At 40.5% G+C, this 27886-nt stretch overlaps 1 protein-coding gene across 4 annotated transcripts in view; it reads right to left on the bottom strand.

Annotated features, from left to right (window-relative positions):
* Nucleotides 1-27886, bottom strand: part of FYN (FYN proto-oncogene, Src family tyrosine kinase) — a 203373-nt gene that overhangs the window by 139341 nt on the left and 36146 nt on the right. The window contains exon 1 of one of the 4 annotated variants that reach the window (XM_033102262.1): nt 6919-6937. The exons of the other annotated variants lie outside the window; for them this stretch is intronic. The gene's annotated coding sequence lies outside the window, so the exon portion shown is untranslated. Of the gene's footprint in view, nt 1-6918; nt 6938-27886 lie in introns of those variants that run through there. 4 annotated transcript variants of the gene reach the window in all.

Raw genomic sequence — 27886 nt, forward strand, 5'->3', positions numbered from 1 at the left:
CAATATTATATAAATAATGTAACTAATTCATTCATGAAACAACTATTTACTGCGCATTTAGAATGTTCTAGACCCTGGAAAAATTTTAATCAGAAGTAAGACATCTACTAGTATAATTATGTTCTAAAAGCATAGACTTAGTATGTTGGAAGCAATCTGATGTTGAAAACACAAATCCAACTGTGTTCTTTGAAAATTATTTGTGTTTTCAACATTAAACAGTTTACAAAAATCAAAGTTTCTAGATTTGTGATATCTAAAGTTTTGTGACTTGAAAGAGTTCAAAGAACCCCCTCACTCAACCTGGATGCACTTTTCAAGGCCTAATAGCAGCAGTTTTCGATAGATATTATACACATCCCAGAAAACCCAACAACTTAAGGAAAACTATCGAACAGCATGAGCAAATCGTTATAGTTTGTGAAATGCAACTTTGAGAGAGTAATCACACTGCGTTAGCCTCATTTACAAACTCTATTTCATCTTGATGGAATCCCCAGAGATAATGTAGGTCGAATCCTGATAAAATGAATTCCCAGGGTTGCTGGATTCTTTTCACTGTGCTAAATTTTCACTCTATCAGAATTTGCTTGGAAGAAAGAAGAGGTACTTAATGATTGTGGTGATTAGAGCTCTGGACTCAGACAAACCCCCACACCATAATGTACCAGTGGCGGTCTCAGATCAGCTACTCTACCTCTCCAGGCCTTGGTTTTGTCATCTACAACATGGAGCTAATACTACCTATCTCACAGGATTTCCAAGAAGTGTCAGTGAGAGAGTAAAGGTCTCAGTACAAAGTAAAGACTGAATAAATGTTAGCTATCACAGAGATCTTCACTGTGTGGTAAGGGAATTTGCATGGAAGCCAGAGAATCATCAAAGAGAAGTTACTGAAACTGGAAAGTGGGTTGAGGATGGGAAGGGAGACCCTGGTACTTCTAAGTTCCCACGGCTGCTCTGCTAGTGGAAAGCACAGAGGTGCTGAGACACTCGAAGGAGATGGACAGTCCTTCCTCTCTGAGCTGAAGGAGAGCATGCAGGCTGCCCTGGAAGCAGCACCAGCAAACCTTAACCTCTCGTCACATCCCAACACGGGAGTGCCTCCATGCCATCTTGATTTTCGTTAACTCTGTCCAGAGAAAGCACAATGTTGGCTCTGGAGGGGTTTAAAAACCAAAGGGGAAAATCCCACTCCAACAATGTTTTACAACTCTATTCTTATTAAAAACTTTAAAAATAAGTTAAAATGGTGGGGAGAAAACAAATCCTAACTATCGGGTAAGCTTTCAGAAGTCAATCTGGTTTTACGAATGAAAGTTTGATTCTAAAGACGAAAGTGGGGAGGAGAATGACGCAGCCACATACCATAGATGAAGTCCCAGAGTCTCAAGAAAAACAAAATAAAGGAAAAACCTGAAGCATGGAAATACTTTTTTTTACTATAAGCTGTTGGAAAACCTAGGTGAAGGACAAAAAATAACTAGAGCTGTGAATTTAATGAAGGTAAAATTTGATCTTCCCTCTTAATGAAAGGTGGAAAATAATTAAGATCCTCAAGTGAAAAAAGTTCATGCAAATATTTGTCTTTTCATAGTATATAAAACTTTTATGCAAAATTGTAGATACATAGTACATAAAAATATATACTATGTGAAGAATTACCTTAAGAAAATGTAAACCCAAATCATGAATTTCACCCATTACAAGAATATTTTCAAGGATTAATGTTAAACAAAATAAATATTTAAGAAATATCAAAACAACCCCATACTTTCCAAAACAAAAAAAAAAAAGGAAAATGGCAATAACATAGAGACGATTTTTTAGTGAAAATGAACTCACACAGAAATCCTAGGGGCAGAAATACAAGCCAGGATTTGACTGCTGAATATATTAAGCATGAGTGCAGAGAATGTCTGAGTTCCCCACTTTCAGAAAATTTATGAAATGTAATTTCAACACGCAAAGCAGGTAAATTGGTAAATTCACAGTTTTCCATGTGTGTATGGATATGTGGGTGTGCTTTACAAAGACTTACGATGAGGCTTCTTTGAAGAGTTGGCCTCCCCTAAAAGGAATTTGATAAACAGAAATTTAATTTCAGCACTATTCAGTACACAATTATCTTGTGAAATTCAGTTCAGCCATATGTGAGGAGACATAGAAAGATTCAGTCCATATTCGGTCAGTGCAAAGATCGCTTCGCTGTTCTCCTGGGAGCAGATGCAGTATATAGACGGCCTATAGACGCAGTTCTCCTGCAGTCTTTAAACTGTTTAAGCACCTCTCCAAATAATAGAGAAAACTGTCATAGCATTTCTGTTTGTATAAGAAGAAGCAAATTTGAATGCTAAATTAGGAAGAACCGAAATGTTTATACTTTTAATTGTCCAAAATGTCTTTCAATTAAATTTAATCTTCATTCTAATAAGAAATTATTACAAACATTAACACTAACAAAATTCTCCATTAAACCAGTATAAAAAATAAATCTGAGTAACCACTCCATGCCATTGTTGAAAATGCTATACAGTTTTAGTATGGTCCCATTTTTGTAAAATATGTATCTGGAGGAAAAAATACTACCCTGTTTCCCTGGAAATAAGACCTAGCCACACAATCAGCTCTAATGTGTTTTTTTGGAGCAAAAATTAACATAAGACCCAGTCTTACATCATATTATATTATATTATATTATATTATATTACCTGGTCTTATAGTAAAATAAGACCGGGTCTTATATTAACTTTTGCTCCAAAAGATGCATTAGAGCTGATTGTCGGCTAGGTCTTATTTTGGGGGAAACACGATAGAATAAAGTAACCCCAAAACCAGACATACTGGTCATCTGAGTGGGGGAATCTGAGTGGGGGAATTTCAGCAAAGCAATTGTAACTTTTTCTGAGTGTTTCTAACTTTGCTCAAATTTCCTACAATAATGAATGTCATATTTATTGAGCATGCATTAGATGACAGGCAGGATGCTTTCTGTAGCTCACAGAATCCTCACTGCTTCACGAGGTGGGTAGTAATATTATCCCTGCAGGTATGGAAGTGGGGACCGAAAAAACCAATACCTGAGGGCTGGGGACTCGAACTCAGACATGTCTGCCTCATCATCATTCTGCTACAACTGAATTTCATTTGTGGCCAGAAAACAAAAAACAAAAATCCCTTAAAAATAAATTTAAATGTTACATAGTCAGGTGAAGAGCTAAATGAAGACAATATACTTGCAGGCATTTATGTTTAAGATTTTTATTAGGCACTTCTTAAATGCCTCTATGATTTTAAAAAATATTTTCAAAAGTATTGGTATATATTTGAAAATAAAAGGAAATTAGTCAAATCTTACATGATGCTAAAACCAGTACAGAAGGTTTTAAATCAGTAATATTATTTACACAACATCTTTTTAGTTACCTATACTAGACAACCCTTCGTTGATTCTGACCTGACTCTGAAGAAGAAAGTAAAAAAAGAGTCTTCCCTTTTAAGAAGTATAAATTTAGGTCTCAAAGAAACTGGTACTCTCCAAATCATACTGAGCCACGATTTCTTAGTAGTTAAAACTCCCATCCTAAGCAGACTATCAATCAAAGAAATCTAAGTTAAGACAGTGAACCATCATTTTTCACATCGACAAAGATTGTAATCAATGAGAAATGTTACCATAAGAGTATCAAAAAACTGGCACCATTGTAAGCTTTTGGTAGACAGTAGTGTGGCAATAATTATGGATCAAATTTCAAAATGTGCAAACCTACTGACCAGCCAATTCTCCTCCTAGGGACTTATTCGAAGGAGAAAATTAAAGGAAGTACGTAAAGATGTATGTTGCAATGTCAGTTGTGCAATGTAGTATTGCTGATAAGGTAGAAAAACCAGTAATAACCTAAATATCCATTGATAGGAGAGTTTGCTGGTGTGTTCCCACAATTTAGCATAGTGTCCACATGTATGACTAAAAATACATATCTGGTGCATGAATGACACAATGAATAAATTAATAGGATATATACAATTGAATTTTATAGAGGCATTAAAATATCTGATGTAAAGCTATATTAAACAACAGAGAAAGGAGTCCACAGCATTTTGTTATGTGATCAAAACGGAGCACAGACTAGCCTATATAGTACAATCCTATTTACATAAAACTGTATGTACGTCTATCTGTGGGCATATGTGTGTAGATGTCTGCAAGGACAGTATAGGTGGGATTTGGAAAATTTTCATATTTCTTTACACTTTTCTTTATTATTTGGATTTTTAAATAAAAAATCAGCTATATATGTATATTTCCTATGGCTGAGGAGAATCCTATTCTTCAAATTTTCATCTCAACCACTCAAGCTAGGAGGAGGATAATATTTAAGACATTTTCTTTTCCTTTGGTTTCTCAAATACTGCTGTGCTAGAAGTTTTCTTTTCTGCAACTTATTCCTATAACAGGCCTGCAACAGACTAAACACAAGGCACATCTGTTTTAAAACAGGGCTGTGCAATCAATGCCCTGGTACCCATTATACTAAAGAGAGAATCTCAATGCATAATATTTCACTATTTTGACTTTCTCTGTTCAGGACCCTTCTGAACCCAGCCTTGTTAACTTTCTGGCCGACTTTCATAGCCCACGGATCCTCTCCTGGGCTGTGTGCACCCAAGTGCATTCACTATCAATGGACTCCATCTGTCAGTTTCACACACAAAGACCTCAACTTACTTGGCAAAGAAACATTGCTTTTCTTGAATGCTGAATTGAGTTTAAAAGTGGACGGCTTATATTAATAACAAATGGTTTCTGGTAATTTGTGCTTTCAATCCAGGAGAAAACACAAGCATCCCTGATAGAGAAATGACAAAGTGTCTCTCTATGGATTTAAACAACAGCAGCATGATTCCTCCACTGGGGCACTGTCTGGTTACAACAGTGCCCGGCTGCGATTCTGGCCAGCCTCTGAAAGCAAGAGTCAGGGCCAGCCAACAAATGTTGCATCTCCACACATGTGCCCTGAAGAATCAGCCAACTGTGAGAATGGCAGAGAGAACACGTAAGAGTTGATGACTGACAAGTGCCTCCTCTGGGTATCATTTATCTGAATTACAGAAATTTGCTGAAATTTTTCTCATGCCATGCCAACACATGGGTTCACCTACTTGAGTGTAAGCTACATATGTTGGTCCTGTAGATATTTTCCCCTAAATAATCATGCACAGAGTGAGAACAAGATGGAGGGCTCCGAGAAGAGACAGACCCCGGGAAGAAGACACACTGCTTTCCTCCTTGTAATTCCTGGGTGTAATATCAATCCAAGGAGGTGCTGAGGACAGCAAGAGCATATACCCGACACGCAAAGCATTCTAAACATCTCAGGCATGAGGGTGGCTAGCTTGGTCTGATCAAGCTGGTTATGAACGTAATGTTGTGAATCCTCTAAAAGCAGAAAGACACCATTATATATGAAGACAACCCTACTGGGATGCTCTTTGAGTTGTGTTTTCAGTGGGGGTGACGGTTTGTAACCACACTGGTTGGATGCCGGTACCCCTCACTGACAAGATGTGGGCCAGCCCAGAGGCCTATGCTGTTCAATGCCCACGGGCCTCCTAAGAAAGGTGCCCAGACCCTGGCCCATCTCAGGAGTCTGCTTCATCACGGGCACTTGATCTTTCGCCTGGCGGTTGCCACTGATGACGAGCTTTCTCTGAGGCTGCTGTCCTGTGCCTCATCTACCCAGAGCTGGCCGCATCTGAGCCACAGCTATTTCCTGAGGGATATAAAATTCAACAAACTGCAAATAAACAGTACAAAACATTACCTCATGCTGTCATGCTGTTGTTTCTCTAAACTGTAGCATCATGGAAGCTCCGTGATTTACAAGTATCATTTGAGACTCACTTTTCCCCTTTCAGTTACTTCTTTCCCTCGCTTTGACACTTAGTCCATCAGCTCCCTCCATTGCATAACTCTGTCCCGCGAGGGCCGCCTCCCCTTCCTCCCACCCCCACCAGGACTGTGGCTCTCAAACTAAGGAGGCTACAAAAGTGTTCTTGCAAAATTCACCAGCAAGTTAACCTCCCTTGTTCTCAAGAGTTTAACGCTGTCAGTGTTCTCCCTGCCAGTCTTGGCTACATTTGATCATCTTCTCCCGCCAAAATTGTCCCTCTATTTGCTCATTTTGGTCAGAGGCACAGATAACCTTCCCAGGCCCAGAAACTCCCGAGTAAGTCTTGTCTCAACTCTCTTGTCTCATCCTCTACATCCAGGCAGGCTGCCAGCATCAACCCTGGAGATTCGGTCTTCAAAAAGGCTTGTAGTTCATTAAGATTTAATACAGATAAAAATAAAATAACGTTCCCAAAAGGAGTCTGTAAACTATAGTACTATACACAACTATATCAGTATGGGCACAATCATTTTATTGCATTTCTTTTCCCTGTCAAAATCATTCAAACTTTTATTCCAGTATTTAAATCCTTCTGTAACCTGGGCTCACTTTCAGTCCCCGGATAGATCTTCGATGGTTGTTTTACGGCAGTCCTGAGATGGAATATTCTGTCCTCTCTGAACCTTTCTTTTACAACATAGCACTTAAACTTCCTTCCCCAAGACCTTGGCCCAGATTAAACTGAGTTTCAGCCACTCCAATCACCCCTTGGGCAGAATTTTAATTAGTTTAACAGACACATGTGCATTGCAGAGGTCTTTATGCAATTTCCATTTTCCTGATTATTTTCTAATTTGTGTTTGTTTACTCATTTCTCAAATTTGCACAAGTAGGGATCACGCCGTAGTATGGACTGTTAGTGACGAACTGGTTTCGGCTCATGACTGATCATAGATTAGTCCTACCTCCCCCATCTGTTTTTATACACAAATCAATTTTTTAAATATTATTTCCACACACTCACCCTTGGCGTCTCCTCCAGGGGGTCTGGCGAAGAGAGAGTTATTAAGAGTATTTAAAAGTATCATTTCAACTCAGGAGCAAGAAACTCATGCAGCCCTGACAAAAACAGCTTCAGCATAAATTCCAAACACCAAGAGTTCTTTTCTTCACCCCACAAACCCAGGAACATTACACGACCATGACACAAGCTTGGATGACATCCCACCGTGGTCAGATGATGGATGTTTTCCTTGGTTTTTCCTTAAATCAGGGCTATGAACGGCAGCAGGATACTGAATGGGAACCCTCAGCAATAGAACTCAAATTGTATCTGACAAGGCTCACTTCATAAACCTCAGCTATTGTCCTACTGAAGAGATGTTGTATTAAGTCAATTCTGTTTATACAACCAGTATGCATTTACATTCTCTTTAAAGATAAATGATACTTTCATGAAGAACGAATTGCACACAAACTACTATCTGCCTTGGAAAGGTGCCAAAACTCACACTCATTTAAAATACACAAAACAAAAACACCCAGCCACCAATACTTCTCCCAACCAAACCAAGCAGTATACAGAATTCTCTCTTGCATGGTGGGATGTCTTAATGAGGGAAGCAAAATTAATAAATATTACTGTTAGGACATGACCTGAGAAATAGATTAACTGTACCTTACAGTATTTACTATAGAGCTTAGGATATGTTAGCTTAAATAGAAATTATGATATAATATATGTGTACAATATAAATTAGAATGATCTCACTGAATAGGCAAAAATACCAACATTCATTCATTCACTCACTGAATATATACTGATAGGTGCTTTGACAGACAGGGTACTATGAAAAGACACAGTGCTTACCAGCTTAGGGTTTTAGGGAAAACAATTTGTTACGTATTGCAATTATTCAGTAGGCTATGTTAGGAAATACCAACATTTAAGAAGCTGGCGGATGATAAACTGGGAAAGATGGAGATCTAGTTACACTGACCAGGGTCACCTCCAAGTTAAAAAGCAGTGTCTATAAAACTATTCTATCTATGTTAAACAACAAACAGACCAGATTACATGGACAGACAGGGTCAAGAAAAGAGAGCCATTCGAAGGTTAACTGTGGTTACCTCTGGCAAGGGGAGTGGAAAGGACAATGGTTAAAAAAAAAAAAAGAGAGAGACTATCTTTTTATTTTACATACTTCTGTTATTGTGTGAATTCTGAAAGTAGCCTATATATTCATGTAATACTTCAATAATGAAGAAATAATAGTAATTGAAGCAGACACTGGGGGAGCAGCCGGCAAAGCAGACTGAGAGACGAGTGCGAAGCATAGCAGAAGGAAATCAGACGAGGGAGGAGTCGTGGAAGCCACCAGGGGAGTGCTGAGAGGAAGGGCTGGCCAATGGAATCATCAGACCATGTAACAGAGGTGGAGGCGCATGAGAATCCAGGAAAGGGCATACTACCAAGTAGGAGGACTTTCTAATTTGAGATATGGCTGTTTCAGTGGAACAGCATTGGTGGAATTAAGGCTGCAGCAGAGTGAAAATGGAGTGCAGATTAAACACCACAGGAGAGGTAACGTGCGTGTGCAAAGTGAACTGGGAACTAGCAAAATTATGCTGCTTCCTCTGTCTCTTTCATGTTGCAACATGGGTACAGAAAAATACTTGACCATTTTGCAACAATGAATAATACAAATGTGATCATGAGTGGCAACCAACACTTGTATCCACACACTTCAGGTGTGGGGACACATGAAGAACAAACAGAGGGCCCAGGAACCTCTGACGGGGGATGGCCACTTCGTGGCGCCAGCCCCAGCCCCAGCGATGGCTGCCAAAGGCAAGTGCTCAGTGTTGCAGATTATCCTATTTTTAAAGAGAAATCATATACTGGCAGAAAAACAGACACACAGACCAATGGAACAGAATTGAGAACCTAGAAATCAACCCACATATATGGCAAATAATTTTCAACAAAGGAGCCAAAAACATACAATGGAGAAAGGAAAGCCTCTTCAATAAATGGTGCTGGGAAAACTGGAAAGTCACATGCAAAAGAATGAAACTAGACTGCTATTTGTCAACATACACCAACATTAACTCAAAATGGATCAAAGTCCTAAATATAAGACTTGAAATAATAAATTGCATAGAAGAAACCGTAGGCACTAAACTTATGGACCTTGGTCTTAGGATTTTATGAATTTAACCTCAAAGCCAAGGGAAGTAAAAGCAAAAATACATGAATGGGACTATACCAGACTACAATGTTTCTGCACAGCAAAAGAAATCATAAACAAAACAAAGAGGCATCCAACAGAATGGGAGAAGACATCTGCAAACAACACCTCTGGTAAGGGGCTAATATCCAAAATATATAAAGAATTCATACAACTCAACAACAAAAAACAAACAATCCAATTAAAAAATGGGCAGAGGACCTAAACAGACACTTCTCCCAAGAAGACATATAAACAGCCACCAGATGTATGTAAAGATCCTCAATTTCACTAGCTACTAGGAAAATGCAAATCAAAACCACAATGAGATATCACCTCACACTTCCTATTATCAACGAGACAAGCAATAACAAATTGTGGAAGAACAGGAACCCTCATACACTGTTGGTGGGAATGTAAATTGGCACAGTCACTATGGAAAACAGTATGGAGGTTCCTCAAAAAATTAAGAATAGAATTACCATATGACCCAGTGATTCCTCTTCTGGGTTTCTATCAAAAAAATCTGAAAACACTTATCCAGAAAGATATATGTACCCTTATGTTCATTACAGCATTATTCATGGTGGCCAAGACATGGAAACAACCAACGTGTCCTTCAATATATGATTGGATAAAGATGTGGTAGACATATACAATGGAATATTAATCTGCCATAAAGTGAAATACTGCCATTTGCGACAACACGGATGGATCTTGAGATTATCATTCAAAGCGAAATAAGTCAGCCAGAAAAAGTTGAGAACCACACGATTTCTCTCATATGTGGGATATAAAACTGAAAGCAACAAATGAACTATACAAAGAAACAATAACTCATAGACACACACAGCAGTGTAGTGGTTACCAGAGGCTAAGGGAGGCGGGGAGTGGTAGAAGAGGGAAAAGTGGATCAAATATACGATGACAGAATGCGAACTGACTTTGGGTGGTGAGCACACAATGCAATATGCAGATGTTGTATTATAGAAATGCATATTTGAAACCTGCGTAATTTTATTAACCTATGTCACCCTAATAAAATTAATAATAAAAAAATAAAGAGAAACCACAAATTTGGATTTTTTAAAAATACAAAATATCCTGACTTTTAAATGCTGGCTCAAATTTTTAAAAACCACTAACCTAGGAAAAATACGTCTGTGGACTACCTCTAGTACAGTGACTCTGCAAGTTTGGCACTGAGAAAATGTCAGGTAAGAATTTTATTCTCTCTCTCTCTCTTTTTTTAAGAACAAGAGCTTTTCACGTATTTCTAGGCTAAGGGCAAAGACCAGATGGATAAACAATATCCAATATTTGAACTGAAAAGGGCTCACTTTGTTTTCCTTTAGGAGTTGACACACTCACATACTCTGCTGCTAAACATTTAATCCAAATTCTTGTATCATGCTCACATAACAGAACTCAGCTGTTACGAGGGTTACAATATGTGTTTGGGTGGGAAGCACAAATTAACTGGTAATTTTAAAAAGTAAACCATGAGGAAGGACCAAAAATTCTCACAGAAAATATGTAAAAACTCAAGTTGACTTTCAGTTTATCACATATTCCCAGGAAAAGACCTTCTCATTTGCAGCTGACTTACATGACAACACACCCAACCATTTCATTAGAGGGCTATTTTTAATCAGTTCATCACATTACTATGTCTCAGGAACTGAAAGCAAGAAGTACATAAAGTCATCAACTATGGATACAGAACATTCAGAAGTCAAATAGCATTTTCACTGCTGGGCAAACAGTTGGAAAAGCATAGCATCTCCACAAAGGAGAGGTATCAACAGTTGATACTCTTCTTGAGTGCATCATCTTTAAAAAAAATCTTCATTACAAATTTTTGAAAATTGAGAAACATCTATTCAAGATGTTAAGCATCTATTTGGTAATGACTCGCTTATGATAAAATCACTGGGCAGGTCATTGCTATAGAATTTATTTTAAGTTCATTCACTTTGCTCCAGTCCTCATAGTTTACTAAGGGGCAATTTGGATGATAGATATTAGTGCTTCTACTTGCAAATGATTTTCCTCCTTGCCCAACTAATACAATCTCAGGCATGAAGAAAGAGAATTTATGTGAAAGCCCTCTACACACTAGGCCTAACTTCCTGTTGCAATTCGGGGGGGGAAAAGCCTGGGCTCAGTCATCGATTAGAACAGAACCCTGTCTAGCATCTTGTTAACATTGGGTGAGGTTCTTGCCTGTGGGTTCCTGCCTCTTTTTCTATCTAGTATGTTTCTCTGTTTTCTGTCCCTTGTCTTCAGCTCCTATATAGTTCTGCTCTAGCTCGTCTTTCTCGTTCACTCTGTCTCATCTATTTTGTCTTACTTGCTCTCATTCATTACTCTGGATTTCTCTTTGTATTTGTCTGGGTTTAGCTGTTTAATTCTCTGGTCTCCTGTCCCTTCCCTTTCTCCTGTCTGCCCAAATTAGGTGACCACAAAATACATTTTTGTATACCCTTACCCCTAAGGTTCTTATTTGTATCAAGTTCACAAATTCACACAGAGAACCAAGGTGTTTGTCAGAAAGTATCTCTAATTTGTATTTGTGACAAAGGAATGCTTACAGTTTCCTGTTTGAAAGCTCCTCCCAGCTCCCACCGCTGTGTATTGCAGGCATTTCCTTAAGATTACCAGACCTGCCATTAAGTCTGTTGGTTGTAAAACCAGCTAGAAGGCTGAAAGAGTCAAGAAGCTATCGCCTCTGATGTGTGGGAACAGTGGTCCACAGAACTTCCTGGGATCTCACTGGGCAAAGAGACCCAGCCTGTTCTCTGTGCTTCCATACAGGACAAAGATTCCACTGCACAAGCCTCTGGGAGAATATCCTCTTTTTCCATTTAGTTACCAGGCTTTCAAAATCTTTGTTGAAAACAGATTTAACTGCCTCAAACAAATACCAAAGAGTTAGTTTATTTATGACTATGCTTCTCACCCAAACAAATTTGAAATAACATGGAGTCTCTGGGAAGTATATTACTTAGAGGCAGCATGACATTGAAGAAAGAGCACAGTTTTTAACTATAATAGATAGACCTGGCCTCAAATCCTACCATTCTCTCTACAGAGCATGATACCAGGCAAGTTACTTGACTTTTGACTTCAGTTTTTTCACCAGTAAAATGAAGCTCTCAATACCTACCACATAGGATTTCTGTGAGGATTAAATTATATGAGGTAAGATAGAAGACTGACTAGCACGGGTCAGCAGAAAACAGTGGTGCGAGGGAATGGAATTCATAACACAGGTTCCCAGGCTCCCTCTGCCCCCAACTGCTGAAATGGATTCTGGCTTTGCCTTCCTCGTTCTTCCCGTTGCCCAGCCTTCGGGGAAAGTCTTGATCCTGGTCTGTTTGGGGGTATTTTATGATGCAGAGTCAGGAAGAAAGGTGGAAGAACAAGTGGGTCATGGTTAGGAAATGTCTCTAAGTTTTTAAGGGCTACAGACTGAGGAAAGCTGGTGGGAGGAAGGAGGAATTTGAAGTACTGCTGTGGAGTCTATATCCCCACTGTTGTATTGAGAAAACACAAGGAAAGAATTTGCTATTAGGACATTATTGTCACTGGAATGTATTTATTGGACTCCAGCATCATTCTGAAACTGGATTGTGTGGGCCCGGATGCATAAGGATTAGAGTATTGTATCGGTTTTATTATTACTTAATGATACAAACTTGGGAGTGGAGGTGGTCCACAAGCAAGAGGGAAAGGGAAGTGAAAAACAACGCCACCGCCCGTTTCATAGCAAAAGGAACGCAAACAGTCACTGGGAGGCAGTGACTGATGGTCAGAGGGCCTGGGGTCACATCCCATCACCCAACCTTGATTCACACCGATTCTGGTGAGTCATTAGCATTTCTGGGTTTCAGTTCTTCCCTTGTAAAAGGGCAGGACGGGAGGGCTATATTATTATGGCACACCAGTCGGCCTTTTAAAAGTTAGCTGGGGAGAGAGCTTTACAGTGAGAATTATTAGAATTCAGAAATCAGCTCCATGCCAGGAGCTGGGTCCTCCCAACTCTGGCTTGTATTGCTCCTTAAGCAGCAGGATGTGTGCGTGTGCACACACATATGTGTGTGTGTGTATGATTGTGCACAGATGCACACAAATTCTGGAGCTACCCCTGCACAAATCACTACGTCATTTAAAAAGAAAGCCTTCAAAAGGATCATCTGGTTAATTCCTCTGCGTTTAAGTAAGAATATCCCTGAATCTAAAAAGAGGACTAAACTTTTCCTAAAAATCTCCACAGGAAGTACCTCTCATGTCCAGCCTCCCATTAATGATGCACTTGATTTTCTAACAACCCGCATGATGGAAAAGTTCCTCTCTGCTATATTTTAAAAACTGCACTCCTGCTTGTATTCCCAATTCCTCTTCCCGCACTGTTTTGTTTTTGCGCAGAACATATCACCTTATAACAATTATATAATTAACTCACGTATTAACGTGTACTGCTATTGTCTCTTCTCCTTTTCCCCCAAGTAGATTAAGCTACCTTGTCCACCAATTTATCCCAAGTACCTAGCTCACACCAGGTACTGGATAAACATTTATAACTTGAAGCTGAATTCTTTTTTTGTTTAATCTGTGATAAAGTCACAAATCTATAGGTGGAAGGAACCTTAGAAAAAGACCTTCAAAGACGAGAACACTGAGGCCCCATGAGGGGAAATGGCTTGCCTGAGATTATAGAGTTTCCCAAGCCCTTATTAGTGATCTTTCCACTTCACGTCATGCCTCTATATAGAATGCAATCCTGGGGAAATAGCTTGGGTGGGAGGTGGCCAACCCATTAAAGCAAGAGAGTCAGAGAGAATGGCTATAGTATTTATTTACAGAAGAGTAAAGCCTCATATAATAATAATAGTTTGTGCATCAGTAGCTGCTTTCATCTAAGTATCTCAGGGAGCTTATGAAATTCTCATCCCACAATATGAGGTATCATTATCTGCTCTCAGTCAGGGAAGCTAAGAGTCTGGGCGTTCCGTGGCCTAGTGTAGGCTGGTTCGAAGCTCTTTGGCACTGCACATCCACTCCATACTTCTATGTTCCTCCATGTCCTCATCCTTACCCACATCAAAAACAGCTTGAAAAAGCTACAACAGCTGTAGTAACCTCCTTAGTTTGTTCTCTTCTAGGTACCCCTAGAACCCACTCAGGCCAATGCCAATTTTTAAGGCAGTGTGTGGAGAAATGATACTTGGCTTTGGGGGGTGTTGTCATGTAGTGCCTTCTTCCAGGTCACCAATGGCTGGGACTTCCTGAGCTCGTCCTAGAGAAAGGCGGACCACAGGACATTTGAGGCCCACAGCAGCTTTGGGGGTAGGGAATTTTTTTCTTCACTTTACTACACTTGCCCCACATACCCCTTCTGTCTGCGGAAGGTAAATCAACTTTGTTGGAATTTTTACCTACCCACACAATTATACTGTTTACCATTACCCCTCAATTACTTAGGAACCACATCAAGGACCAATTAGGTTGAGTCAACACAACAAGCCCTGTGGAGGAGCCCATTTAGATTTTGACCAGGTGGCATTCTTTCCTTTTTGGGAAGATGAAGGAAACAGTGATTTCTGAATTCTAATCATTCTCACCATAAAGCTTTCCCCGGGTCCCCTATTGTACAGAGGCAGGAAAGCTCGCTCTTCATTAGGCTCTTGTCCAACAGAGATGCCAGTCTAACCAGTGGAGACTGATCGACATCAGCTCCACAGCAGCCTTTTTACCAATGCCACGTTTCTGGTGCCCGTCTCGAGCGGAAGGACTCTTGTTACTGTTTGCTGTGTACCACGTGTGCTTCCTCCGCTCCTGCAGTTCCTAGGATGACACTGCTAATCTTGCCTTTGGGCTGGGAGCTGTGTGGTTGAACTGCTGGCCAGCATTCTAAAGCTTGTCTGCCCCTGGGAACAAGCAGAAATCCTTACCGAAATCAGGATTTCCCAAAGCATTTTGTGAGAGGCCTGTGTTCTGTGGGATACTCAAAGGCATAATGTGGGAAAAGAATTCTGTGATCAAATAAGTTCATGAAACTTGGGTAGGAAAATACATCAAGTGATGGCCATTCCTCAAAATATTAAAAATAGAATTACCAAATGATCTAGCAATTCCACTTCTAGGTATATATCCAAAAAAAGTGAAATTGGGACCTTGAAGAGGTATTTGTAAACCCATGTTCATAGCAACGTTATTCCCAATAGCCAGAAGGTGGAAGAAACTCAATTGTCAACTTGGGTTGAATGGATAAACAAATGTCATGTATCTATATAATGGAATATTAGTCAGCCTTAAAAAGGAGGAAAATGCTGAGACTTGCTACTACACGGATGAATCTTAAGAACATTGTGCTAAGTGAAATGCCAGTCATGAAAAGACAAATACTACCTGATTGCACGATATGAAGTCCCTAGAGGAGTCACAATCATAGAGACAGAAAGTAGAATGGTGGTTGCCAGAGGCTGGGGGAGGGGAGAATGTTTAAAGGGTCCCGAGTTTCAGTTTTGTATATGAAGAGTTCTGGGGATTGTTTGAGCAACAATATGAATATACTTAGCACTACTGAACCATAAACTTAAAATTGGTTAAGATGACAAATTTTATGTTAGATGCATTTTACCACAATTTAAAAACTTTGATAGTCTTCTTTGCAGTAGGGCTTCTCTGAGCTGTTAAATGCTAACGTGCACCGGGAATCCAAGAGGGGCACAGAGGGAGCAGTTTTCCCAGCTTATCTTGCCACACAATCCGTTTTCACAGAGCATCTCATGGGATCAGTGTGTTTCAGAACACACTTTAGAAATGAGTTACTAAACCGAAAACTGTTAGAAAATAGGAAATCCTGTTTCTCATATTTACATAAAGGAAGGCGAGATTCCAGAGTCTGAAGCCAGATTTTCAGAACAGTTTTAAGTCGCTATCATCTTCTGATGAAGAGAACCGGATTCTATCCTTACCTGTATCACTTATTAGCTGCATGGTCTTGAACACGTCATTATTTCTTCTCTTCTGATATATGAGAATAATAAACCTCACTGGTTTGTGGCAAAATCTAACGCTAAAACATACGTGAAAGAACCTAGTCTCTGAAAAGCACCAAGTGCTACTGAAAATAATTATTAAGTACTTATGCTTATTAAGGTGCCGCAGACAACCTAAGGCAATGTTAAGAGCTCCAAATATCTATTAGGCATCAACCAGGCACTAATAAGCATAAAGATGAAAGAGAAGGTGAAGAGAACCCTAGATTGAGCACTTGTAGTGTAACAAAAATAGACTGGGAGACTGGGAGTCAGAAAACACAGGCTCCAAAGCTGATCTGATTGCTGTCTGACCTTGGGCAAGTCATTTAACCTCTCTGACTCTCAGCTGGCTCAGCTGTCAAATGAGGTGGTAGGAAGAGAGCATCTCCAAGGTCACTTCCAGCTGAGTCCATGGAATACGGAACAGACCTGCGCGGTACCTTGCACAACTCCGCGGTCAGACACTGAAGTGCCAGCCCCGTGCCTCGCTCCCTGAGAGGGCGGAGTGAGCAGATCACTGTGCTCCTTGGCGCGCAAAGAGGGAGCCGCTGGCCTCCAGACGAGCATCAAAGATGAGACTGTGCACTTGGGGTTTGTCAGGGATTGATTTATGTCATATTGTTCTCCTAGTCTCTCGCCCCATACTTTTTAAAAAGATGTTCCCAAAGTATCCTTATTGAACTACTGACTCAACTGAGCTAGGTAGGTGATGGGGAAAAATTGGTGGGTGAACAGAAGTACCGCCTTCCACAGAAATAAAGTTGCCCAGGCCTGGGGACCCATTTTCCTGCAGGTTCAGTGACTTTATGAACAGAAAATATAAGATGCCCAGCCACTGCTTATCCACAGACTGCCAAGCTATCCTAGACACCTTCATGGAGGGGCAGAGAGTCAGTGGTGCAGGCAGATGGGAGAGGGACTGGAAAGGGACACTGAAGGAACCCGGGGACAGAAACTGTCCCCACGGGCAGTGGGTAGAGGAGAGCCAGCCCCTACAGTGAAGGAGCGGGCGACTGAATTTGCTGTGTGCAGGGACAGAGAACCAACCACCAAAGGTAGTCCAGCGGCAGGGGACAACGTCCGAGTGTGCCCATGTGAGGCAGACAGAATACACGGAAGATTCTGAGTCCCAAATGAGCGGCAGGACGGTGCTGTGGGGAGGGCATGCAAGGGAGAGGAGATAGGGACAGTTTAAATAAAGGACAGATATTTAAGGCTTGCACTACGGTGGTTTTGATAAACAGAGGGATGAAAGGGGTAGCTCTGTGGAAAGGACGTGTGATAAAAACGTATCAATCTATTAGGTGCATGGAGTAAGGGAGCATGTGTGTTCTTAGCTTTTGGGGACACAGGGCCAAGGGAGAAGCTGATGACTACCTATAATGGCTGAGGAAATAATGAGATCAGTTAGCAATCACTGGTGGGAGAAAAGGGATCTCGGTGTCTGTCACATTTAGACTGAATCAGTAATGAAGACATTGAGTAAAAATGCCCTATGCAGAAGAGGGGTAAATAAAAATAGCTTTGTAGACATGTAGACATGGCATGAAAGAGACTAGGCATGGGGGTGGAGACAGAAGGGGCCGTTTGTACAAAAAGCATTTATATGAAGGATTCATATCTTCGGGTCCAGGAAGAGGCATCTAGGGCTCCAGAGACCTCCTGAAATAGCAAACTATATCTGTGTTTGTGTGCATGTGTCTATGTATTTTTCTGGATGGAGGATTCCTGGCTGGTCTCAAAATGGCCCCCAAACAGTAGCTTACTTGGTATTAAGATCCTCCATATTTGATGGAAAAATTTCTCCCCTATTTTTTTGACAAATCTGCCATTATCATTAAGAATAAAGTGCAAAATTGTATTTACCACTAAATTTAGGCATCATGAGATAGTTATTCTCCTATCATCTTGTCTAAATTAAAATATATTATTGACACTCCAAAGGCTTGATGTTGGCAAACATATTCAATACAAACGTTTTACAGTAAAAATTTTAAAAGAGTATTTAGAATGGTGCAAATACAGGCAGACAGGTTCCTCGCCAAGGGCTTACTGGTACTTTAATACAAGGGTATCCGAATCTGTTAATATTCACAGCTAGATTCAAAGACCTGCCAAAAGCAGGAGCTACTTTTAATAGTCATGACATTTTTTTTTTCCAAAAGGATGTTATCAAGTAGAGTGTGCAGTAATGACTATAAATACTTGACATGCCTATATTACTATAAATAAATATTGCACATTCTCCCAACCCATTTAATTACTGTTCACCTAAAGCAGTGCAATTAAGAAACTGTCTGTTGAATTCTGAAAATGGGGAAAGCCCTCCTGTCTCTCTTAGGTGGTTTTACAATCCTAACAATAGGCTTAATGAAGCCTTTTAAAAGAAGGACGATTACATTAAAATGACAGGGGCATGCAGAAATTCATTACATAGATCTTCCTGCTGCCTGATGGATGAAATGCCTCATCACACCCTAGGGAGAAGTAGGAACCAAGAATGAAGAAACATCACAACTTTCTAAGTGAACATCTTATGCCTGAGGTTTAATCTGGCCCCGTGAGTCAGTCAGGACTTTCCCCTGCACCCAAAGTGGGAGGAAGGTTATGCTCGGTATCAGGGAAATTGCGAAAGGATCCTAGGAGTGCTGCTGGCTTGTTGAATACAAATGGACATTCCAATCCATGCCTTGGTGATGCTAAACAACGATTTTACAAGTTGATACAGCTTTCCCCCTTGAGAAATGATAAGGGTTACGAAAACAGAGTCCACTCCAGAGAACTGTCAGCACCCACTACCCCCACGTACCCCCCCAGAGATAGCACCACTTGACTGGTTTTTGTTAAATTTATTCCTGTTTTAGGTTTTTCTGTTAATTTTTTTTTTACACAGAATTGTTTCTTTAGCTTCATTTTCTACCTATTAGCTGCTAATGTATAGAAATACAATTCACGTTTGTATATTGATCTTGTACCCTGTGACTCTACTAAGCAGTGGTTTTTATACCTTCCTTAGGCTTTGTCTATATAAACTGTCATGTTGCCTGCAAATAAAGACAATGGGACTTCTTCCCATGGAGTCTTTATGTCATTTCTTTCTTGTCCTTGCTCTCTTCTCTTTCTTAAGGAGCTATAACAGCCTGTTTCACTGGCAAAGACGTTCCTGCCCCTGCACTCTGGTTTGCCTCATGCCATGTTTGGCCCCTGTAGGGCCTTGAAGACCGGCCCGTGGGGAAGTGTGGCCGTGAGCAGGAAGATTCTGACCCCATGAAGCCATCTGCAGAAGACCAGGGCGTGATTCAGAGCCTCTATGGTTTTATAGCTTGTACTTAAGATGCTGCACGTTAAAAAAACAAAACAAAACAAAACAAAAAAAACCCAAAGGAGTAATTGCATCTTTGGACTTCTGAGCTAGAAGAGTCCTTAAAGATTAAACCTCCCATCTTATGACAAAAGTGAGGCTCAGTACATCCAGTGCCCTGCACAAGGCCAGCTAGAGGCAGAGGCAGAGTCTGCTCTTCTGGACAGGACATGAACTGGGAGTTCAGAGACCTGGATTCTAGCCTTGACTAGGTCAGAAATGTACTCCTACACACTTCGACTGTAAGTCAGAGAGTCTAGGGGAGACCTCAGATCCTCTCGGTCCTGCTGCAGGTAAATGGCATAACTTAGGCCCATGTGAATATGGACATCTTTTTTTGAACCTCTGCAAAGGGTGTTCCCTAAATGCAAGGCAAGATTACATTTTCCAGCTGCTGGCCAATTTTCCAGCTGCTGGCCACTCTGTAACTGGCTGTTACTACTAAGAGACGAATTTCCCTCTCCCCACTCCGAGAAAACGTACCCTGAAACAAGTTAGAATCCCGTCTCTGGCCCTGTTTACACCAACTGCTGACCATGATTATTTCATATCATCACAAAGTCTTAAAAGCTCCATTTAACATCTTAGGGCTCACATACAGCCCCTGGAGATCCCGGCTGAACTCTTCTCTTACATATTACACTTGACCCTTAAACAACACGGGTTTGAACTCCAGTCACACACACACCTTTTTCAGTAAACACTGTAAATTTCCTCTTCCTTATGATTTCATTAATAACGTTTTTTTCTTTACTTTATTGTAACAATACAGTATATAACACATATAACATAAAAGTGTATTAATCGACTATTTATGTTATCAGTAAGGCTTCCAGCCAACAGCAGACTATCAGTATTTATGTTTGGGGAGAGTCAAAAGTTTTATACGGATTTCCGACTGTGCTGGGGCTTGGTGCCCCTAAGCCTTGTGTTGTTCAAGGGTGAACTTGTATTTGTACCCGTCTCTAAGAAGAACTTGGCAGAGCCAAGCAAATCACCACCCTGTGTAGCAAGCACATAACACGTACGTTCCTTCCCCACTAGCCAACGGAAATGAACAAGGATGTCATCAAATTAGCAAGCCTATTTCTGCCAATCAAATACAGACACATATTTGAACAGCTGAAATTCTAGGACTTTTAAGAAGCCCAGTTCTTCAAACTTCCCATCTTGTCACATAATGCCAAGCATTCTTACTCATCAATGACTTCTCTAAAATAACCATCAGTTGTCACTGCTAAAACAGAAGTTCCAAGAGGTCAAAAGAGTTTACTGAGATCAGAGAGAGGTTGCAGCTGGACAAAATAGAAACCAGACATTAAAACAGCATCACTCCCGGCTATTGGGTGTGTGCTGGGCAAAGCTTGTTTCACCAGAGAAAGGGAATCTGGGGAGGGTGGGAACCATCATACTAGCTGCTTACGCAGGGGGTGCTTAGGAATAGGACCTCATTTGACATGGTGACAAACCTATCGGATCAGATATAACATCTTTAGTTCCGGAAGCCAGTAAGTAGCTTACTCAAGGTCAAACAGCTGGTTAATGGCAGAGTGGCAATTTGAATCCAGGTTGATCTCTCTTAAGCCCACCCGTTTAATTAATTTTATTAAAAAAACAATATGACCACATTAACAAACATTAAGAAGAAAACACTATAATCTCATAACTCAAATACAACCGTTAGCATTTTGGTGTAATTTTTGTAGGCTTTTCCCACACATTCATTTGGCTTTCAAAATTAAGGTCATATTCCACAGACATTTTCGTACCTTGCTTTTTCCGACTTTACAACCTAAACAGTTGCCTAACTTAACAATTTTTATAATTATTATTTTAACTAATATATAATATTCCACTGAGTTGACATGTAGCAGACATGTTATAGTTTATATATTACATAATGAAATCGCAATTTGTGGAACACTGAGGTTCTTTTAAATTCTTTTTTTGGCAAAGCACAAGTGTTATTTCCAGCATACATGCTTTCATAAACATGTAATATCACCATCGAAAGTTTCAAATAAACAGTACCAATCAACAGATGATGGAAAACTATGATTAAAATATTTTGAAAATGCCACCATCACTGAGCTCTCTGGCCTGGATTAAATAAATCTGATGAATGCTTTTAATGAAGGGTGACCCAAAAATAAAGTTTTAAAAAGCTGCACTTCTGAGACTCCAGAGAACAAGTGTTTTTAATGGTTTAATGTTCTACTTTCAGTTTCATAGGAATGACAACAAAAGAAGTTATCCTCGCTAAAATCTAGATTTGGAAGAACGGAAATTCTTTGAAAAGAAAACAAATCCTATTCGCTTTACATATCAGAGTGGTCAGAACTCAGAAATGAAGCCAAAATGCTCCCCCAGGACTGCGTCACATTTCACAGTTAATTTGCTATTCAAAATGCCATAGACCCATTTTTCTCAAGTCTAGTGAATGAGCAGTTTACAGAGCAGCTCTGAGTTCTCATGAAATAACCATATGAAAAGACAGCAATGACAAACCCTGTATAAGTTTATCTGTGAATTTACGAAACACCAAGCATGGCTGTCAGAAAAATGTCCTGTGTTTGGAGGAAAGACCTCCGAAACAAGTGTGTGCTTCTGGGTAGGTATCTGTTTTGAAAGCTTTATTAGAATCCATGCCACCATCTGTTTCATGTGAAAACAGCACATTTAAATGCCTGGAAGCTTCTATCTGCTCCCCAGATTAGGAATGATCTTCCACTATTATTATATATAATATAAATATATATATTTATATATCATTATATATAATATTATATATAATATATATACATATATATATATATAATAGCGGAAGATTATTACTGGTTGGAGAACACTGAGTGAAAATGGAGAGAACTGGGTATCCATTTACCCCAAGATGGAATCTGTTCTCTACGACAATGTGACTACAGTCCATTACAAGATCACCTTTCACCCTTCCCTGCAATGGTTGTTTGAAACCTACACCTTTCTCTGCATATCCCCAGCTCTCTCTACCCTACCCTCTGAAGGGGAGTTGTACTTCATCAGACCCTAATAACAACCATTTTGTCTCCAACGTTGAGCTAATTCTTCACTTCATCTTTCCTTTGGACTTCCCCTTTTCTTAAAATTTAATGTTTACTCATGGGTATGCCAAATGGGTTGTCCAAATACAATCACTTTGGAAAACTATTTGGCATTATCCAGCAAAGGTAGGTGAAGATGCACATACGCTAAGACTCAGATATTCTTCTCTTAGGCACCTATCCCAGAGAATTGTTTGCGGCAGACTGCACATACAAGAATGTTCACAGCAGTGCTGTTTCAATAGCACAAAATTAGAAATGACCCAAATGTTCATCAAGAGGAGACTGGATAAATAAATTGTGGTATATTCATACAATGCAAGACCATATAGCAGTGAAGACAAATGAATTTCATGCATGTCACTTCATGCATCAGTAGGGATGAATCTTATAAAACAAACAATGATTGAAAAAAGCAAATGGTACAAGAATACCATTTATAGGTAGCCCCGAGGCAAACAAAACTTAATAATAGATTGCTTAGGGGAACATACTTACACAGAAAAGCCAGGAAATGACAGGCAAAAAATTCAGAACAGTGGTTCCTTTGAGGGAGAGGGGTATGGCCAGGGAGGAATACGTAGGGGCTTCCAGAGTACTGGTGAGATTCGAGTTTTTAAGCTGCAGGTTGGGTATGGGGTGGGTTTGTATTTCTCTCCCTCCACTCCCCTCTCTGTGTATGTATATCTGCATGTACCTGACACACACACACACACACACACACACACACACTCCTTTGCATGTATATCTATTCCTTTGTATACATCAGAACAATGATTTTTCACGTTACCACGAGCCCTGGCCCTGCCTCCCTCAGTGCCTCCTTCCAGCACTGACTCTCTGCAGAGCCCTCAGCAGGGACCCCTGTCTTAGACTGAGTGCTTGCTCCTTCTGACTCCCTGATCCAATCAAAATGACGACCAACATGATGTCCTTTGTTCTCTACAAGGATTCACCTGGAGCATTTATCCAGACCACCACTGATGGGAACAAGACATCTGGCTCATAAGGCAATGTCAACCACATTGCAAGGACCTGAAATGCCACTCAGAGTGAAAGAGCTGTTTGCTAAATTGTATCAAGGAGCTGTAGGCGGCAATGTTGGTCTCCATTGCTCACTCATACCCAACTGCAGGGTCTGCTGCTGCGCCCAAGAAGCTTGTCAAGTTTGCTCCATCACATGACTGCCGCCCAGCCTGACTTCCCCAGGCCACCCCTTCTCCACTCTTATAAAACAAGGTCAGGTCTACCCCTCTGTCAGACGCCCAGGCTCCCACCATGGCATCATTCTTCATCTTTTTTTCCTCTTTGAAGAGGAAGCTCTGAGATTCCTTTTCTGCTCTAACTTCTGTTAGACTCACTCAGGAGTGCCTGACCTTAATTAAGGTACCATGGCCTTAATTTAGAGAAAATAAGAGTTCTTATTGGATTTATTCTGTTTCCGGAAAGTTTATTCTAAAGCTTCTCCTATTTCCTACTAAAAATTCGAACTGATAAACTATTTCAAAAGCAAATGAATTTGGCAAATAGTTTTTTTTTGTTTGTTTAACTTCAGGTTTTCTCCTTCATTAAATAGACTACTTGTGGGAAAAAATACATAAACTTACCACTGTGCTGGAGAAATGAGTCTAATAAGTAATGTGGTTTTCTTCAGAAATGTTTCATACCATCTGTACCATAACCTGAACACAAAATAGCTCATCTCCATTTTCATTGTAATGGAACTCTTTTTATTTGATCACAGAAGACATACTCAAGTGAAGAACGATTATGAAAAAACCAAAAAATCACGAGAGAAGGAAGGAAAAGTTTCTGCAATGAGATGACAGGATACGATGAAGCAACTCTACACGCAGCCCCAGGAGGAGCACGATGCTCTTTACAGTTGGGGGGGCCGGGCTAAGCGGATGGCTGCAACAGAGAAGCCCCCAGCCAGCAATCAACAGGGAGACTGAAATATCAGGCCAGCGAAGGCAATTGCAAAATGGGAGATGATAAGAACATGACTCAGGGAGCTGGTTCTGGGAAAAGGGAAAAAGGAAGAAGGAGGACCTTTGAAGAAAAGCAAGTTGGTCAATTCTTTCAATTTGGGTGAAGAGAGCTCTCAGTGATCGTGGGGCCAAAGGATATACTGATATAAGAGAAAAGGCAAAAATCTGTCCTTTACCATCTCAAATGTGAACGTGACACAGTGATGGACGTTCATGGGTTAAAGCATCCGGTGAACCGAGGGCTGCCCAAAATTTACACACAAACAGGCCTAAGGCTCGCACTGATTTGGGCTCTAGATGCTGTTTTCTTTACTAAAAAGAAAACAAAAAAAAACAATTTCTATATTTCCAACAAAAAACAAGTGCTTTTAATTGCACTCCTTGGTAGTTACCCAAAGGAGCTGAAAACGGACGTCCACACAAAAACCTGCACGCAAATGTTGATCGCAGCTTTGTGCGTAATCACCCAAACTTGGAAGCAACCAAGATGTCCTTGGTTGAATTGAGGTGAATGGATAAACTGTGGGACCCCCAAACAATGGAATATTATTCTGTGCTAAAAAGAAATGAGCTATCAAGCTGTGAAGGATACAGAAGAACCTTAAATGCATATCACTAAGTGAAAGAAGCCGATGTGAAAAGGCTACATGCTGTATGATTCCAAATACATGACATTCTGGGAAAGGCAAAACTATGGAGACAGTGAAAAGATCAGTGGTTGTCAGAGATTAGGGATGGGGGAAGGAGGACTAGGCAGAGCACAGAGGATTTTCAGGGCAGTGAAACCACTCTGCATGGTATTATAATGGTGGATACACGTCATTATACATTTGTCCAAACCCATACGCTATACAACACCAACAGTGAACCCTAACATACACTATGGACTTGGGGCAATGATTATATATCCATGTAGCTTCATCAGTGGTAACAAATGTAACACTCTGGGGGCGATGCTGATAATGGGGGAGGCAATGCATGTTTGGGAGTGGGGGGCATAAGGGAAATCTCTGTACTTTCTTCTCCTCAATTTTGCTGTGAACCTGAAACTGCTCTAAAAAATAAAGTCTATTTAAAACAAAAAGAAAAAAAAGACTTGAAAACAAAAAACATTTTCCTACCCTGACACATCTTGCTCTGTTGGCTCTGACATGTTTCTGAAGCTTTTTACTTTTTCCTTTAAAAGACAGTATATCGAGTCTTGCTGTTACTGTTGTTACATATTTACCATCTAGAAAACACAGAAGCCAAACTATATTTTCCTCTCGGCCACTGTAAAAATTGCATAATGAAAAAGTTATTTAATTGGCTAGTAGCCAATATTTATTAACACAAATGCAAGAAAACACAGTTAATATGGTAACTGTCAAATACGTTTTGTTCTACCAGTTCATGGGTTTGATACGAAAAAAGCTCTCCTGACATTTTGCCAACGTGGCCTCCCACATACCTGAAACCACTACGGATCGCTGTGATAACTTCTAAGCTTCATGAACAGGTTTTATGAGTTATTTCATTTTCGACACCTAAGGGCTGTTCAAACTTTTCCTCATTTTCCATGTGTTACAATAAGCCTCACTTTGATGCAGGGGGCATACACTGTTTCTTCTCATTTAATAACAGTGTAAGAGGTAGGCAACGTGGTAGTTTGTGTTTTTAAACTACTGTTGCCCCACTTGCAACAGTAGTTTGGGGGGACTAGTTTTCGGAGTACTCTTCTAAAGATGGACCAAATCTTCCTTAAAGACAAAGGTTTGTTTGTTTTAAAGTACCGTAGCATTAGGTCTTGATGAAGAGCAACAGTAAAAATAATATGGAAAGGAACCTTCCCCTCGCCCATTCTTCCACCCTAAGCATAAAGTTACTCCACATCATACTTGCAAGTTATCCAATCTTTGGTCAGTATTGACCAAAGCAAGGGAGCAACACTAGAAGTTGCTCAATTATTTCCTCGCTTCATCGGGGTCTCTTCACCTAACTGCTGTTTGTGATCGCCTTGTATGGATTTCACAGCACCCTGTACATCCCCTTCAGATACTCCTCCTCACAGTTTCAAGTTTACACTTGATCACTATCTGCTTCCCTCACAGCCGCCATCACACAGCTCTTCCGCGGCACGGTCAGGAGTTACTCGAGCCCCTGGGGCCCACATACTCTTTCCACTACATCACAACGCCTGTGAGCGACCTTGAAACCATTTCACTTTCTCTTGGTAGTCTTATTTGGAAATACGATGCAAATGAATGAACTGTTGCTGTATCTCTTCTTCTGTTAACATAAATGATCCACACTGCATCTCACTTCCTTTCCTTTTCCCTCTACCTATATTTGGTAGTGACACATTTCTCAACTTAAGGAACACCCGTCCATCTTCTGAGAAGCAGCTGTATTCACCGAACAGTGGGGGCTGCTCTTCACAGAACACACGTCAGCCACAAAGGAGGACTGGTCTTTAGCAGAGGTGAACCCTTAAACCAAAGATTAGCATTTCACATCTGAATATGGGGTTCTAGTCCCGCCTTAAAACTCACCCACGAATTAACACCCACAGGTGTGTTACAGGAAGTGCGGCTCAGGACTGAAACCCACTGACATTAGTGAGAACAACCGGGTACCTCTGCCCTCAGAGCAGTGACTAACCAAGCCCTGTACCCGCTCTCCCTTCCCGCAGCACTGCCCTTGTCACAGCGCATTTTCCCAGGGCTACCAGAGTGACACGTAGGTTATGGACACACAGCACCTGAATGTCAGCACAACCTCTGAGAGCCACTCAAAGCATAGCTGAGCAGGATGGGAAACCCTGGGCCAGGTGACAATTCAGTTTGATGGACTCAGAGTTGACTGGACGACCACATCCACCCAAGGGCACCAACGTCACAGGTGAGCAACATTGACCTGGCGGGTGGTCCTTGCAGAGCAGGACTTTGTAGGCCCTTCCTGGGTTACTGTTTTTACCAAGATGTGCTGATGGAGATCACAAGTAATTCACAGCTGAAAGGGGGTAGTTAATTAATTAGAAGAAAGAATAGAAGTTGTAAAAGATTTCAACAGACTAGAATGACAACAACAACAAACAACAACAACAATAACAAAAGAACCCTCAAATTAACAGAGATAAGATCCAGCTTTTTAATTATTAAACATCTATTGCATATATATATATATATATATATATATATATATATATATATATGGTATTACAACCTGCTCTCTACCCCCCGGTCGGCTCAGCTGGGACCACTCTCCCCTGTTCACAGGTTCTGCCAGTGGCCCTGCCCCAG

Source organism: Rhinolophus ferrumequinum, chromosome 3 (assembly GCF_004115265.2).
Source record: "Rhinolophus ferrumequinum isolate MPI-CBG mRhiFer1 chromosome 3, mRhiFer1_v1.p, whole genome shotgun sequence".
Taxonomy (NCBI): Eukaryota; Metazoa; Chordata; class Mammalia; order Chiroptera; family Rhinolophidae; genus Rhinolophus; species Rhinolophus ferrumequinum.